We start from the raw sequence: 15,187 nt of genomic DNA, 5'->3' as shown, positions 1-15,187 counted from the left end.
TGGAGAGAGCGGAGGAGCGGGGTGACGTGAGAGAACTTGGGAAGGTTGAACACCAGACGGGCTGCGGCGTTCTGGATGAGTTGTAGGGGTTTAATGGCACAGGCAGGGAGCCCAGCCAACAGCGAGTTGCAGTAATCCAGACGGGAGATGACAAGTGCCTGGATTAGGACCTGCGCCGCTTCCTGTGTGGGGCAGGGTCGTACTCTGCGAATGTTGTAGAGCATGAACCTACAGGAACGGGTCACCGCCTTGTTTGTTTACATATACATTACCAAATGTATGTGGACACCTGCTCGTCAAACATCTCATTCTAAAACTATGGGCATTAGTATGAAGTGGTCCCCCCTTTTCTGCTATAATAGCCTCCACTCTTCTGGGAAGGCTTTCCACTAGATGTTGGAACATTGCTGCGGGGACTTGCTTCCATTCAGCCACAAGAGCATTAGTGAGGTTGGGCACTGATGTTGGGCGATTAGGCCTGGTTTACATTCAGCGTTACAATTCATCCCAAAGGTGTTTGATGGGGTTGAGGTCAGGGCTCTGTGCAGGCCAGTGAAGTTCTTCCACACCGATCTCGACAAACCATTTGTGTATGGACCTCGCTTTGTACATGGGGCATTGTCATGCTGAAACAGGAAAGGGCCATCCCCAAACGGTTGCCACAAAGTTGGAAGCGCAGAATCGTCTAGAATGTCATTGTATGCTGTAGCGTTAAGATTTCCTTTCACTGGAACTAAGGGGCCTAGCCCAAAAAATGAAAAATAGCCCCAGACCATTAGTTCTCCTCCACCAAACTTCTCAGCTGGCACTATGCATTGGGACAGGTAGAGTTCTCATGGCATCCGCCAAATCCAGATTCGTCTGTGTTCTTTTTCCCATCTTAATCTTTTATTTTTATTGGCCAATCTGAGATATGTATTTTTCTTTGATAGTCTGCCTAGAAATCCAGCATCCCGGAGTCGCCTCTTCACGGTTGACGTTGAGACTGGTGTTTTGCGGGTACTATTTAATGAAGCTGCCAGTTGAGAAATTGTGAGGCGTCTGTTTCTCAAACTAGACACTCTAATGTACATGTCCTCTTGCTCAGTTGTGCACTGGGGCCTCCCACTCCTCTTTCTATTCTGGTTAGAGCCAGTTTGCGCTGTTCTGTGAAGGGAGTAGTACACAGCGTTGAACGAGATCTTCAGTTTCTTGGCAATTTCTCACATGGAATAGCCTTCATTTCTCAGAACTAGAATAGACTGACGAGTTTCAGAAGAAAGTTTTTTTCTGGCCATTTTGAACATGTAATCGAACCCACAAATGCTGATGCTCCAGATACTCAACTAGTTTAATGGTCCGTTTTATTGCTTCTTTAATCAGCACAACCGTTTTCAGCTGTGCTAACAATTGCGAAAGGGTTTTCTAATGATCAATTAGCCTTTTAAAATGATTAACTTGGATTAGCTAACACAACATGCCATTGGAACATAGGAGTGATGTTTGCTGATAATGGGCCTCTGTATGCCTATGTTGATTTAAAAAATCTGCCGTTTCCAGCTACAATAGTCATTTACAACATTAACAATGTCTACACTTTATTTCTGATCAATTTGATGTTATTTTAATGGACAAAAAAAAGAAGCTTTTCTTTCAAAAACAAGGACATTTCTAAGTGACCCCAAACTTTTGAACGGTAGTGTAGTCTATAAATGAGTTACAGAGGGCAAATATAGTACACAATGATTTCTAATACTGATCTAACGATCCTGGATAAGATATGCCTCAATTTAAGGGGCAAAATTTGTTCAAGGTTGCCAGAAGTCGAACCTAGAATCTTCTGCTCCGTAGTCAGAAGCGTTATATGCCATTGCGCAACAAGCAGCTGAAAAAAGATGCCAAAATTGCTATTTTGGTCAATTCAGGGTAAATTATTGTTAGTGAAACTGTACAATATGTTTCGAATTTGCAAAACATATGGTATGTTACATATTCTAGCTAGGTGACTAACGTTAGCTAGGCTAGGAGTTAGGTTATATAGTTAAGTTCAGGAGTTAGGTTAAAGGGTTAAGGTTAGGGGAAGAGTTAGCTAACATGCTAAGTAAAGTTAGTTGCAAAGTAGCTAAAAAGTAGCAATTAGTTGAAAAGTTGCTAATTAGCTCAAATTGTCAGTTATGAGATTTGAACTCACAGCCTTTAGGTTGAAAATGCAGAGCTATATGGAGCCCTCCACATTGTTACAACATTTGGGAGACACAAAGCAATGCGATAAAGATATCAATTTGGCCTCTGCGTGCCTACTGAGACTCCAGAAATAGCATCACACCATTCATATGGCGCCTCCGACCAAATTTTCGGTTCAAGCATAAATTGGCTCCTACTGTCTGTGTTGATAACCGGGCACCCCCATAACTGAAATTACTACTGAAATATCGACAATGTTCTGAACGTTTTATCTCACTCAGTACAGCAGCCCGGCCCCAATTTGTGGTTGGCAAACTGTGTTATGAATAGCCTGCGTGATGATAACAAAGACAGTGGAATAAAGCTAACGTTAGCTACTTTAGCTAGCTAACGCTACTTAGCTTCACATATGCCTCTCTTACTGATAACAATGCATTGTTTCCGCAGAGCCTTTTTATTTGGATGAACTGAATAGATAACCCATCATGTGAGAATCTCGTTTTGTGATTTGGATGGGTGGCGCAAAAAGAAAATGAACGAGCTTGCCAGGAGTCGAACCTAGAATCTTCTGATCCGTAGTCAGACGCGTTATCCATTGCGCCACAAGCCCTCTCCTGATCTAAGTTTGCCAAATGAGCCATTCTTTTATTGGGCAATTCCTGGTAAATTATTTGTAGTGAAACTGAATGTGATTGGTTAGCATAAAGCTAGCAGCTTGATCAATCGATCGTCTGCAATAGACATACAGCGTTTACTGAGATGCGGCCAGTGCAGAAGGCAGGGCACTTATACTGCGTGGAGCAAAGCAGAGCTGTTGTGAAGGGAGTTTGTGTATATACAGGACGTACCACCCCCACCTACCGTCAACCAATCATCAGAGCTCGATTTGCAACCTGGTTTCAGAGCATTTCGTATTATTCTGTACCTAAATCCGAAGATGCCCATTTCATATGATATGTTACATTTCGTATGGTATGTATTAATTTGTGGATGTCCAATACCCAATTCGTACAATATGTTTCGAATTTGCAAAACATATGATATGTTACAAATTCTGGCTAGGTGGCTAATGTTAGCTAGCTGGCAAACATTAGCTAAGTTAGGGGTTAGGGTTCATGATAGAGTTAAATTTAGGAGTTAGGTTAAAGGGTTAAGGTTAGGGGAAGGATTAGCTAACATGCTAAGTAGTTGTAAAGTAGCTAAAAAAAAAAGTAGTTGAAAAGTTGCTAATTAGCTAAAGTTGTCATTATGATATTTGAATTTATACATTTGCATTACGTGACCAAACACCCTCCTTTCGTTTTTTGCCTGGGCCTCTGCAGAAGTCAGGGCATTCATACTTATTGTGCTTCATGGAGCAGAGCTGTTGCGTTTCTGTTTATACAGAACCTCCAGTCCCACCTACCGTTAACCAATCATATAAATACAGAGCTATATGGAGCCCTCCACATTGTTACAACATTTGGGAGGCGCAAAGTAATGCTATTACGGAGCTCAATTTGGCCTCGGCATGCCAACGTTGTTGCTTTACTCCGCTATTGCGTCACTCCATCCATATGGCGCTTCCGCCCACATGTTCAGATCAAGCATAAATTGTCTCTTAACGTTAACGTTACCGTCTGTGTTGCCAACCAGGCACCCCCATAACAAATTTGGTTTGGATTTGGATGGGTGGAGCAAAAAGAAAATGAACGAGCTTGCCAGGAGTCGAACCTAGAATCTTCTGATCCGTAGTCAGACGCGTTATCCATTGCGCCACAAGCCCGCTTATAAACCTTGTCCCCGCCATTGCGGTTTTATCATTGGTTTATTCCTGGTAACTTCTTGCAGCGGAATTGTCTGTGATTGGTGCGAAATTTCTTCGAAGGCGGACAGCTATATGATTGGTCCTCACCCTGCTGTTAATATTCGGGGACATCAAAGATTTTCATAGATGCATTTTTTATTAGTTTTTCTGATATAACTACACGTCGAGCATTTTGTCCAGTAGACCTATTGTTGACACTGTATGTATTCATTATAACATATATATAGTTATATTCTTGTGTATTCTATTTTATTACTCTTGTGTTACTATTTTATTTTCAAACTGCATTGTTGAGGGCTCGTAAGCAAGCATTTCACGGTAAAGTCTACACCAGTTGTATTCGTCGAATGTGACAAATACAATTTGATTTGCATGTATTTTCCCCCCCAAATAGAATATACATAACTAAATGCCCCATGAGCTTAACTGTCATTACTCCAATGTTGGTCAACACTGTAAATATAAGTACATGTACACTGTGTAGCTTCAAAACATGGTGGTTAAAACTCATGGATGGTCAGTCTTCTGTTTATGAATTTGAGAGTGTTGTTACATTTCTCCTGCCCCACCCCTCAGCTTTTTACCAAAACAGTGGTTGTTGCAACTGTGGCCAGCAGCCATTTTAGGCCTAGGTTTCAATGGCAAATAAGTTGGCTATGACTATTGGTCAAACAGTAAAACTACTCATAACTCAACCATGCTATGCAACATGGTAAAGTATATTTATGCAACAGATTATACTGTCTAAACTCAGCAACAACAAAAAAAGTCCTCTCACTGTCAACTGCGTTTATTTCCAGCAAACTTAACATGTGTAAATATTTGTATGAACATAACAAGATTCAACAACTGAGACATAAACTGAACAAGTTTCTCAGACATGTGACTAACAGAAATTGAATAATGTGTCCCTGAACAAAGGGGGGGTCAAAATCAAAAGTAACAGTCAGTATCTGCTGTGGCCACCAGCTGCATTAAGTACTGCAGTGCATCTCCTCCTCGTGGATTGCACCAGATTTGCCAGTTCTTGCTGTGAGATGTTACCCCGCTCTTCCACCAAGGCACCTGCAAGTTCCCGGACATTTCTGGCTCGGCCCTCCCTCACGCATCTTTGGTTCACTGGTTGACACTGCGTGTCTGATTGACAGGAACAACAGGTGAGGCTGTTAGTCTGAGCAGACAGTCAGAACGAATGTGTGTGTGCTTGAGCGTTTAGGCCTATATTATTATTTATTTCTTTGTTCTTTGAATTAGTTCATTATATTCATTTAAATATTTTTGATTATTCATATCTTAATTTTTAAAATATTTTTATAAATAGATTCGGCTCTTCTGATATGCAAGCCGGCTCCCAACGTTCACCTACAAGAGCCAGCTCTTAGAGCCGACTCGTTCGTGAACGACCCATCACTACAGTCTCCTTCAACTGCACAGAGAGAGTGGATGCTCCTGTATCTCTGTGCTGCTCCTTTCACCTCTAGACTTTTCCATTCAACTTTTACCACCTCCTGACACCTTTCATCTGGACTCCTTTAGCATGTGTGCTTCACTGCCCAAAGTAAGTAAACTTAGTGGAGCCAGAGTGTCTTTGTGTATTAGTTTATGCACCTGTTGTATTCTATGTAACAAACACTTATTACCTGCTTACTAACTATTCAACTGTTATCCAACTGGTATTTGGTGTAATTTAAACTCAGCAAAAAAAGAAACGTCCCCTTTTCAAGACACTGTCTTTCAAAGATAATTTGTAAAAATCCAAATAACTTCACAGATCTTCATTGTAAAGGGTTTAAACACTGTTTCCCACGCTTGTTCAATGAACCATAAACAATTAATGAACATGCACCTGTGGAACGGTCGTTAAGACACTAACAGCTTACAGACGGTAGGCAATTAAGGTCACAGTTATGAAAACTTAGGACACTAAAGAGGCCTTTCTACTGACTGAAAAACACCAAAAGAAAGATGCCCAGTAAAGACACCAAAAGAAAGATGCCTGCATCTGGCGAGACCCAGATGCAGACAATGGAAGCAGGTGGTTGGAGTCTTACAATATTTATTAATCCAATAGGGTAAAGCAAGAGAATGGTCGTGGACAGGCAAAAGGGTCAAAACCAGTTCGGAGTCCAAAAGGTACCGAAAGGCAGGCAAAATCAAGGTCAGGGCAGGTAGGATGATCAGGCAGGCGGGAAAGTAGTCCAGAGTCAGGCAGTGGTCAAAACTGGGAAGACTATCAAAAAGATAATAGCAAAAGGAGTACGGGAAATACACGCTGGTTGACTTGACTAACATACAAGACCAACTGGCACAGAGAGACAGGAAACACAAGGATAAATACACTGGGGAAAATAAGCGACACCTGGAGGGGGTGGAGACAATAACAGGAACAGGTGAAACAGATCAGGGCGTGACACAGGATCCCTACTCATCTGTGTGAACGTGCCTTAGGCATGCTGCAAGGAGGCATGAGGACTGCAGATGTGGCCAGGGCAATAAATTGCAATGTCCGTACTGTGAGAAGCCTATGACAGTGCTACAGGGAGACGGGACGGACAGCTGATTGTCCTCGCATTAGCAAACCACGTGTAACAACACCTGCACAGGATCGGTACATCCGAACATCACACCTGCGGGACAGGTACAGGATGGCAACAACAACTGCCCGAGTTACACCAGGAATGCACAATCCCTCCATCAGTGCTCAGACTGTCCGCAATAGGCTGAGAGAGAATGGACTGAGGGCTTGTAGGCCTGGTGTAAGGCAGATCCTCACCAGACATCACCGGCAACAACGTTGCCTATGGGCACAAACCCACCGTCGCTGGACCAGACAGGACTGGCAAAAAGTTCTCTCCACTGACGAGTCACGGTTTTGTCTCACCAGGGGTGATGGTTGGATTTGCGTTTATCATCGAAGGAATGTGCATTACACCGATGCCTGTACTCTGGAGCGGGATCGATTTGGAGGTGGAGGGTCCTTCATGGTCTGGGGTGGTGTGTCACAGCATCATCGGACTGAGCTTGTTGTCATTGCAGGCAATCTCAACGCTGTGCGTTACAGGGAAGACATCCTCCTCCCTCATGTGGTACCCTTCCTGCAGGCTCATCCTGACATGGCCCTCCAGCATGACAATGTGATTTCCTGCAAGACAGGAATGTCAGTGTTCTGCCATGGCCAGCGAAGAGCCCGGATCTCAATCCCATTGAGCATGTCTGGGACCTGTTGGATCGGAGGGTGAGGGCTAGGGCCAATTCCCCCCAGAAATGTCCAGGAACTTGCAGGTGTCATGACGTTGGGACACAGGTGTCTTGGTGGAAGAGCAGGGTAACATCTCACATCACGAACTGGCAAATCTGATATGGTGCAATATTCTATTATGCTGTTCAGATTGTATTCGTTTTGAATGGTTAGATTTATATGCACTTTGTTTATATACATTCAAAAGTTATACTTTAAATGCAAATGTTTAATAGCATTCTTTTTCATAACAAACCAATGCATTTTTAAATACATTGTGTTTAAGGTAGAGTATGATTTCATTTAATAATTTAATTAGAATTGTTTTAACACCAATCATATTCAAACTATCGCAAACTGTTTGATTTGAAAAAATACAAAAGCATATATTTTTTAAAGAGCCGTTTGGGAGCCAAAAGACCCGGCTCTTTTTGGAGTGCTGAGCCGAATGAGACGGCTCACTGAAAAGAGCCTGAATGCCCATCACTAGGAGACTGACATTAGAATCAGCCTAAACTGGTCAAAACCAGGGAGCTGTCTGCAGCTGATTGGCTAAATGTCTCAAGGGGAAAATTGTCTTAGACACTGTACATTACACAGTCAACATAATACATACATTGCACGTTAAACTTATCATCATACACTTCTCATATAGCCACATACATAATACTTTGAATATTCCCTTATTCTGTCAGCAGCATATGTCACGCCCTGACCATAGAAAGCCCTTGGTTCTCTATGGTGTAGTAGGTCAGGGCGTGACTAGGGGGTGATCTAGTATATTTATTTCTATGTTGGTGTGCTTGGTATGGTTCCCAATTAGAGGCAGCTGGTAATCGTTGCCTCTAATTGGGGATCATATTTAGGTAGCCCTTTTCCCACCTGTGTTTTGTGGGATATTGTTTTGAGTTAGTGCATGTGGCACCTCTGATGTCACGGTTCGTTGTTTGTTTCTTTTTGTTTGGAAGATTTGTGTAAATAAATATGTGGAACTTTAATCACGCTGCGCCTTGGTCCGTCTCTCCACACAACCGTGACAGCATACTAACACAGCTCAGCCATACGTATTGCTGTTTAGGTATTAGATGGATATGGGAATGAAACAGTGCTTATACCTGTTCAGCTTACATGTGGGTACCATATAGCAGGGGTACTGAAGTACTATTTGAGAAGCTCCGGTCACACAAATGTCCTAGGTGGCAAATATCCGGATGGATAATGTAATTTATCGGCGTAGTAACAAACCCCCACCTCGCAACCCATGCGACCCCAAACTGTTCACACCCTTCTTGTTGGCGGAGAGAAAATGTTGCTGTTTTAAAGCTAATTTTCCGCAATTCTACACATTTTGCATGTGGCAAACATTTTTTTTGTTGCTGTTTTAAAGCTAATTTCCCGCAATTCTATGCATTATTCCATGTTTTATGTGTGTTTTTATGATACAAGGAAGCCCGGTTTGTATTGACCCCGTTCTTGGTCCGGATCCGGTCCGCAGTCCGCCAGTTGAGTATGGATGCCCTAGTGTCTGCCTGAGGGGAGCTACTGATACTTAGAGTAAATTACATGGGAGGGATCTGAAACACCTTTCTGTGCTTGTCTGATAAAGGTCTGTTCAAATACAGTCTGCAGGGAGGGATGTTGCCTCACACCGATTACCTTCATGGCAATTTGTATCAGGCAGGCATTTTGGGATTTAAGTTGGACTGATAAATTGACAAACCAGACTGTGATGCCATATCTCAGGATACTTAATTACCACATCGTAGAACAGGAGTATTATTTTCTGGTCAAAACCAAAACCCTGAGTTTACTTGGACCTCCCAGCTCAATTAATAGGTATACCCGTCTTCCTGCTGCTCCGGAGTCTCCCGTACACAGAGCAGGGCTTGGACCAGCCTTTGGTTCTCCAGGAGCAGAATCTGGTGCTTTGTGTCTACACCTTGCTGTCCCACTGTCTCTCCATCAACATCAGCTCATGTAACGGATGTGAAATGGCTAGCTAGTTAGCGGTGGTGCGCGCTAATAGCGTTTCCATCGGTTACGTCACTCGCTTTGAGATTTTGAAGTAGTGGTTCCCCTTGCTCTGCAAGGGCTGTGGCTTTTGTGGAGCGATGGGTAACGATGCTTCGTGGGTGACTGTTGTTGATGTGTGCAGAAGGTCCCTGGTTCGCGCCCGGGGCGAGGGGACGGACTAAAGTTAAAACAGTTGCATTGATGCTGTTGACCCGGATCACTGGTTGCTGCGGAAAAGGAGGAGGTTGAAAGAGGGGTGAGTGTAACGGATGTGAAATGGCTAGCTAGTTAGCGGTGGTGCGCGCTAATAGCGTTTCAATCGGTTACGTCACTCGCTTTGAGACCTTGAAGTAGTGGTTCCCCTTGCTCTGCAAGGGCCGCGGCTTTTGTGGAGCGATGGGTAACGATGCATTGTGGGTGACTGTTGTTGATGTGTGCAGAGGGTCCCTGGTTCGCGCCCGGTTCGGGGCAAGGGGACGTACTGAAGTTATACTGTTACACTCACACCCCAGAGCCTGCAGTCTGAACCCAGAACCACCCATAGAGGAAAAATACCCGGGGCAAGGGGTTATTGAAGTCTTCATTAAAAATGTGTTTTCTGTCTCTCAGAACTTTATGCCTAGTTATACACAGAATGTACAAAACTTTAGGAACACCTTCCTAATATTGAGTTACACCCCCTTTTGCCATCAGAACATCCTCAATTTGTCAGGGCATTGACTCTACAAGGTGTTGAAGGGTTCCATAGTGATGCTGGCCCATGTTGACTCCAATGCTTCTCACAATTGTGTCAAGTTGACTGGATGTCCTTTGGGTGGTGAACCATTCTTAATACACATGAGAAGCTGTTGAGCGTGAAAAACCCAGCAGTGTTGCAGTTCTTAACACACAAACCGGTGCGCCTGGCACCTACTACTGTACCATACCCTGTTCAAAGACACTTCACCCTCTGAATGGCACACACACAATCCATGTCTCAATTGTCTCAAGGCTTAAAAATGATTATATAACATGTCTCTTCCCCTTCATCTACACTGATTGAAGTGGACATTACAGGTGACATCAATAAGGGATCATAGTTTTTCCCACTAGCACTGACTTTGCTGATACATACTTTGTTTGAGGAAAATGTATTGATATGATTGTGATGTGTTGTTGTCTCACCTACAGTAGCTATCTTAAGATGAATGCACTAATGTAAGTCACTCTGGATAAGACCGTCTGCTAAATTACTAAAATGTAAATGTAAAATGGATTCACCTGGTCAGTCTATGTCATGGAAAGAGCAATTTTTTTGAATGTTTTGTCCACTCAGTAGATTAAACTAAGCTTTATAAACTAGGTTTTGACACATTTGTGCACCTGCAAAATACATATTGTTGTCTTGTAGGCTTACCAACTGACATGCTGTGTTTTAGCATTCTCCAGACAAGCCTAAAGAGCACCTCTTCCTGGTAGCTGAGCTGTAATTACAGGTTGACAGACTGGGGTCATCTCCATGGCCCTCTGCTACGTCCTGAGACAGGAGTGAACAGGTGGATTCTGCTTGTGTGAACAAGCTTTTCAGGAGGTCTGACATTAAATAATATCCATCACACTATCTTGAAATATCTGTAAGAAAATAATTTGATATAAAAACTGATCATTGCAGACGGCCGTCGTGCAATCTGATGTAAGACAATGGTGCTCGCCCCACATTCTTGCATGTAGCTGAGCAGTTCTCTGAGAGTCGCAGTGTGGAAAGTGTTGCAATTCAGACACAGCGACAAACGGACATGGATTTGTTAACCATGTCTGCTATAAGAGCAATGTTGACCTACTTATATAGTTGTTGTGTTTGTCTGTCTTTGTATATTCCACTTCATTTCTAGACTAGTAGAGGGCACTATGTTGGGTCACGGGTCATGGTCACATGTAGGCCTATATAGACACACAGGTGACCAGTAATTAGGGATGTATAGGTATGGAGAGCATATGTTTCCTGCTCAAGTGTTAACCCTTTGTAACTATGAAATGGCAGATGGCAATTACATCTGACAGTATGGAATTCTTGCTGTTTTAATATTTGCTGCTCATAAATGGGCAAAAGACCCAACTAAAAGATCTAGGTCTGGAAAGCAGATGTGTTTTGCACGCATTTATGAACATTTGCAATCCAGCCTGCGCTGGCTAGGCTACATCTGCCCTTTTCCTAATTTGATGATGGTCATTAAATGTTGTATGCATATTATGGAACATAAGTTTGTAGAAACCATTTGTTGATCAATTGTTTTTCAAGCCCATTTGTTTAATCGAAGTGTGTTTGTTATTCATTATTGACTGTTAGTGTCAAATAGCCAGCAATTTGAATTGTTTTACTTTATGGATTCATACACTAGACGGCGGCAAAGGACTGGAACATTTTTACTCATATCCTTCCAGGAGGAGCGACTTCACCTAAATTCCAAACGGAAAACTTTGTAGCCTTTCTTTCCCTGCAGTTGATGACGTGCCCTAGCGGAACTAAGGGACTCGAGGGGGGTAGGTAAATTGTGATCGTTTCGTTTAACTTTCTAATAGGATTTCCGTCATATTTCCATCATAAACCCACTCACTGCAGTCATTTCAGATGTGCAATGAATGGCCCATAGCTTATTCAAGGAGCAAATTCTCGTTTGGACTTCCTAAAACTTTTAACGAAAATATTGTATTTTTGTCTTTATTAATAGGCCTAGGCCTATTCACAGTAAGAATTAATGTATTTCTTCAAACCGTTAAGTTGTGCCTGTAACCTACCTGGATTCCATCCCATCCCATCATGCACGGTGGCAGGTTGAAACTGGTGGTGCGGCTTCCTTCCCAAAATTATTCCATACGGACACTCAACGAATAGATTATGTCCTATTTTGCACACATAATAATGGTGTATGCATGAACTAAATCAATGAATGATGTATCCAATTTTACTCTACTTATGGAAATTAATCTTGATCGGTCATATACTGTGAAGAATTTGGGGCGCGCGTAACGTTAGTGAGTGAGTGACTGAGTGCAAAATATAAAGTTTCCTTAGGCTTGAATTTACTGAAAATTGTAACGAAATCAATTGTAAGATAATATATTATTTTTGCTTTAAACTAATGAGCCATTTTCTTTCTTAAGAAATCTCTCACACACGCACGCACATGTGGCCGGGTTACCGTGTTGTTGTTGGCCTAATTTATCAACTTATAACAACTGACTCACACACATGTATCGAAATGGCGTGTCTCGACAATATGTCAACATATTATTGTTTATTATAAGGAGACATGTAATAATCCAAAGAAATTAAAACACATTAAACATTTTATTATAATTTAATCATGTTAAAAATCTAAATAATTCTAGATCTCTGAAACTGTGCACTGCCATTTGTTAGAACACAACTTTCATTCTAAAGTTACATATTGAACAGTGTTGAAGTGTATAGTTCACTTTCATTCATTTGTTAACCAACTGCAACAACAAAGCTACTTTAGGACTATACAAATCATTTTACAGCTTTGTCTGCATCAAACATGGAAAATATTGCATTTGACTTCTAAGAAAACAAGGACTCTTTGTGCAGTGAATCTAATTCCTAGGTTTAGTGTGTATTATATTGGCATATTAGAAAAAATATCTTATAGAATATCGATTGTAATTTGTAAACTTTTTTAGAATATGAGAATATGCATTGGGGGAGAAATATAAAATATAAACGATCTATTAAAGATTTGGATTTTTGTGTTTCGACCATAATTTTGTTGATTTACTACCATCATTTCTGATATATTACAAAACATCTGACACAAACAATTTGCAATCCTATATTACAATGCTGAAACAAATTGAAATAGGCCTAATATTTACAAAATTATCTTAATTGCCCAATTAAGCTTATATATTGCATTTTCGATTACAAACATTATAGAGGTTATGCCTAGAGCATATCCCATTGACTTTACAGTATGATAACACGAGGAATGAAAAACATCAACTGAGCGCTAGATGTCGGTATAACCCAAGTCAGTTGGACCATTGTTCAAGCCAATTCATGGATTTCTTATAGGCCCTATCCTCTTATCAGATGACGGTCAATCCACGGGTCAGTGACATAAAATTAAGATTAAAATAACCTACGGTCAAAGCCTATACGCACCTCAGTATTGTTCGATGTCATCGATTTACGGATTGAAAAACCTACTATTTGGGACATATTTCAACAATTTGATCTGGAGATCCAGCAGGTATGTGTGAATATAGGCTATGGATTTTTAGGCTGACCTGGGTAACATCACTGCATACATTTTATTTAGATAATGCATTGTAAAATCGTTTATCTGACAATGGCTCGCACAATTGGTTAACAAGCTAGTAATACATCCGTCTATATAAACACGAGCACTTCATCTAACCTTAAATGACCCTCTCTACATGGAGAGACCGGACTCTCAGGGAAACACCACTTTGTTATAACAAAACCCAGGGTTAAGAGGTCAAGAACTGACCTGCTCTCTAAGCGTTAGTGATGTGTTCTGTCACTGCCTGAGCCATCAAGCCCTCAAAGTCCCTCGTGACATTAGTCCATGACATTAGTCTATGATCGACTAATGAATATGACACACACATGGGCTAATAGACATGCATTTTATAGGCATCCATTCGAAATTCCATATGTGTGTGTGTGTGTGTGTGTGTGTGTGTGTGTGTGTGTGTGTGTGTGTGTGTGTGTGTGTGTGTGTGTGTGTGTGTGTGTGTGTGTGTGTGTGTGTGTGACTGTGATCTAATTGAGTAAATAGCAAAGTAAAGACAATCTGCTTCACACTAGTGTAACCATATGATTTTACCAAAAATAAAAACTACAATGCATTCAGTAACATTTTTGTTTTTTTGCATTAGACAAACGGCACAGTCAAGGCTGTCCAGTTATTATACCTACTCCAAGGAGCCTTTAAAAAAGAACGTACTGTTTATGCCTGTTTATGCCTTATTTCCATTGTCTCGTAAATAAATGTATTTCTATTTAAAACATGATGATCAGGATCATTTTCTTACAAGGTGCTTCATCACTGAGAGCTGTATAATCATGCATTACCTTTGTTTGGTCCACCATACAAAATGGTACATAAATGGTACATTTAAAAAAGTACTCTTTTTACAGTATCTCTGCATATTATTTTCTCGACTTCCCTGTCCGACTGGGGCCAAACGGAGCGGGGAGATCAGAGTTAAGTTCAAGAATTCCGTCTTCCAAGCCTGGGGAAAATTGTATACCCACAAAACATAGTCCAAATAGCTTTTTGAGTAACTTTAAAATTGATTTGTTGGTTGTGATATTGCAAACTTAATTGAAACTTCAATCGGTTTGATAGTTTAGAGAAATTAGATCACGACATTTCATGAAGCATAAAAATCGTTTACCTTCCATAAAGTATTGCATTTTCTATATTGTCATTGCCTATTGGATTAAAGTAGCATACATACACTGCTGGACTGGATCGTTGTGGTGTAGGATATCTGCTTTCAAACATGAAACATGGAGAGTGCCAAGCATTGAAGGTTAAAAGGGGGATTAGCGAGAAGAAAATGCTCATGCTAAAAGTGTAAACTGCAGGTCTAAATAGCTCAGCTGATAAATGAAGACATAGCAAGCTGCATTGATTACGTCTCATCACATAGCACGCACTAACCCACAGCCCACCTGGACAGTTTGCCAAAACGGTTGGAGAAAAAAAATGCCATAATAAAAAACGAGGATAATATAGCCTAATAAATATGATAAAGACATAGAAATTACATTACAGACGTATTGTTAATTTATTATGAATAGCTACACAGCATCGTTACTGAGCACATGTACCACAGAGCACATCTTAGACTGAGCACCTATAGTATCAAAGTACAGAACTACAAGGCAAAATCCAGATTCAATAGACTCCTTCGATGATAGCCCTATTCTAGCA

At 41.3% G+C, this 15,187-nt stretch overlaps 2 non-coding genes across 2 annotated transcripts; both read right to left on the bottom strand.

The window, feature by feature from the left end:
* Positions 1-2,700: 2,700 nt before the first annotated feature.
* Positions 2,701-2,773, bottom strand: trnar-acg (transfer RNA arginine (anticodon ACG)). The gene has a single exon. It is a non-coding gene; the product is annotated as a tRNA-Arg (tRNA).
* Positions 2,774-3,855: 1,082 nt separating this feature from the next.
* trnar-acg (transfer RNA arginine (anticodon ACG)) lies at positions 3,856-3,928 on the bottom strand. Its single transcript has one exon. It is a non-coding gene; the product is annotated as a tRNA-Arg (tRNA).
* Between the last annotated feature and the right edge of the window lie 11,259 nt (positions 3,929-15,187).

This window comes from Salvelinus alpinus, chromosome 5 (assembly GCF_045679555.1).
Source record: "Salvelinus alpinus chromosome 5, SLU_Salpinus.1, whole genome shotgun sequence".
In the NCBI taxonomy this organism is placed as follows: Eukaryota; Metazoa; Chordata; class Actinopteri; order Salmoniformes; family Salmonidae; genus Salvelinus; species Salvelinus alpinus.
Note: the sequence above shows the minus strand (reverse complement) of the source record. Positions and strands in the feature narration are given on the sequence as shown.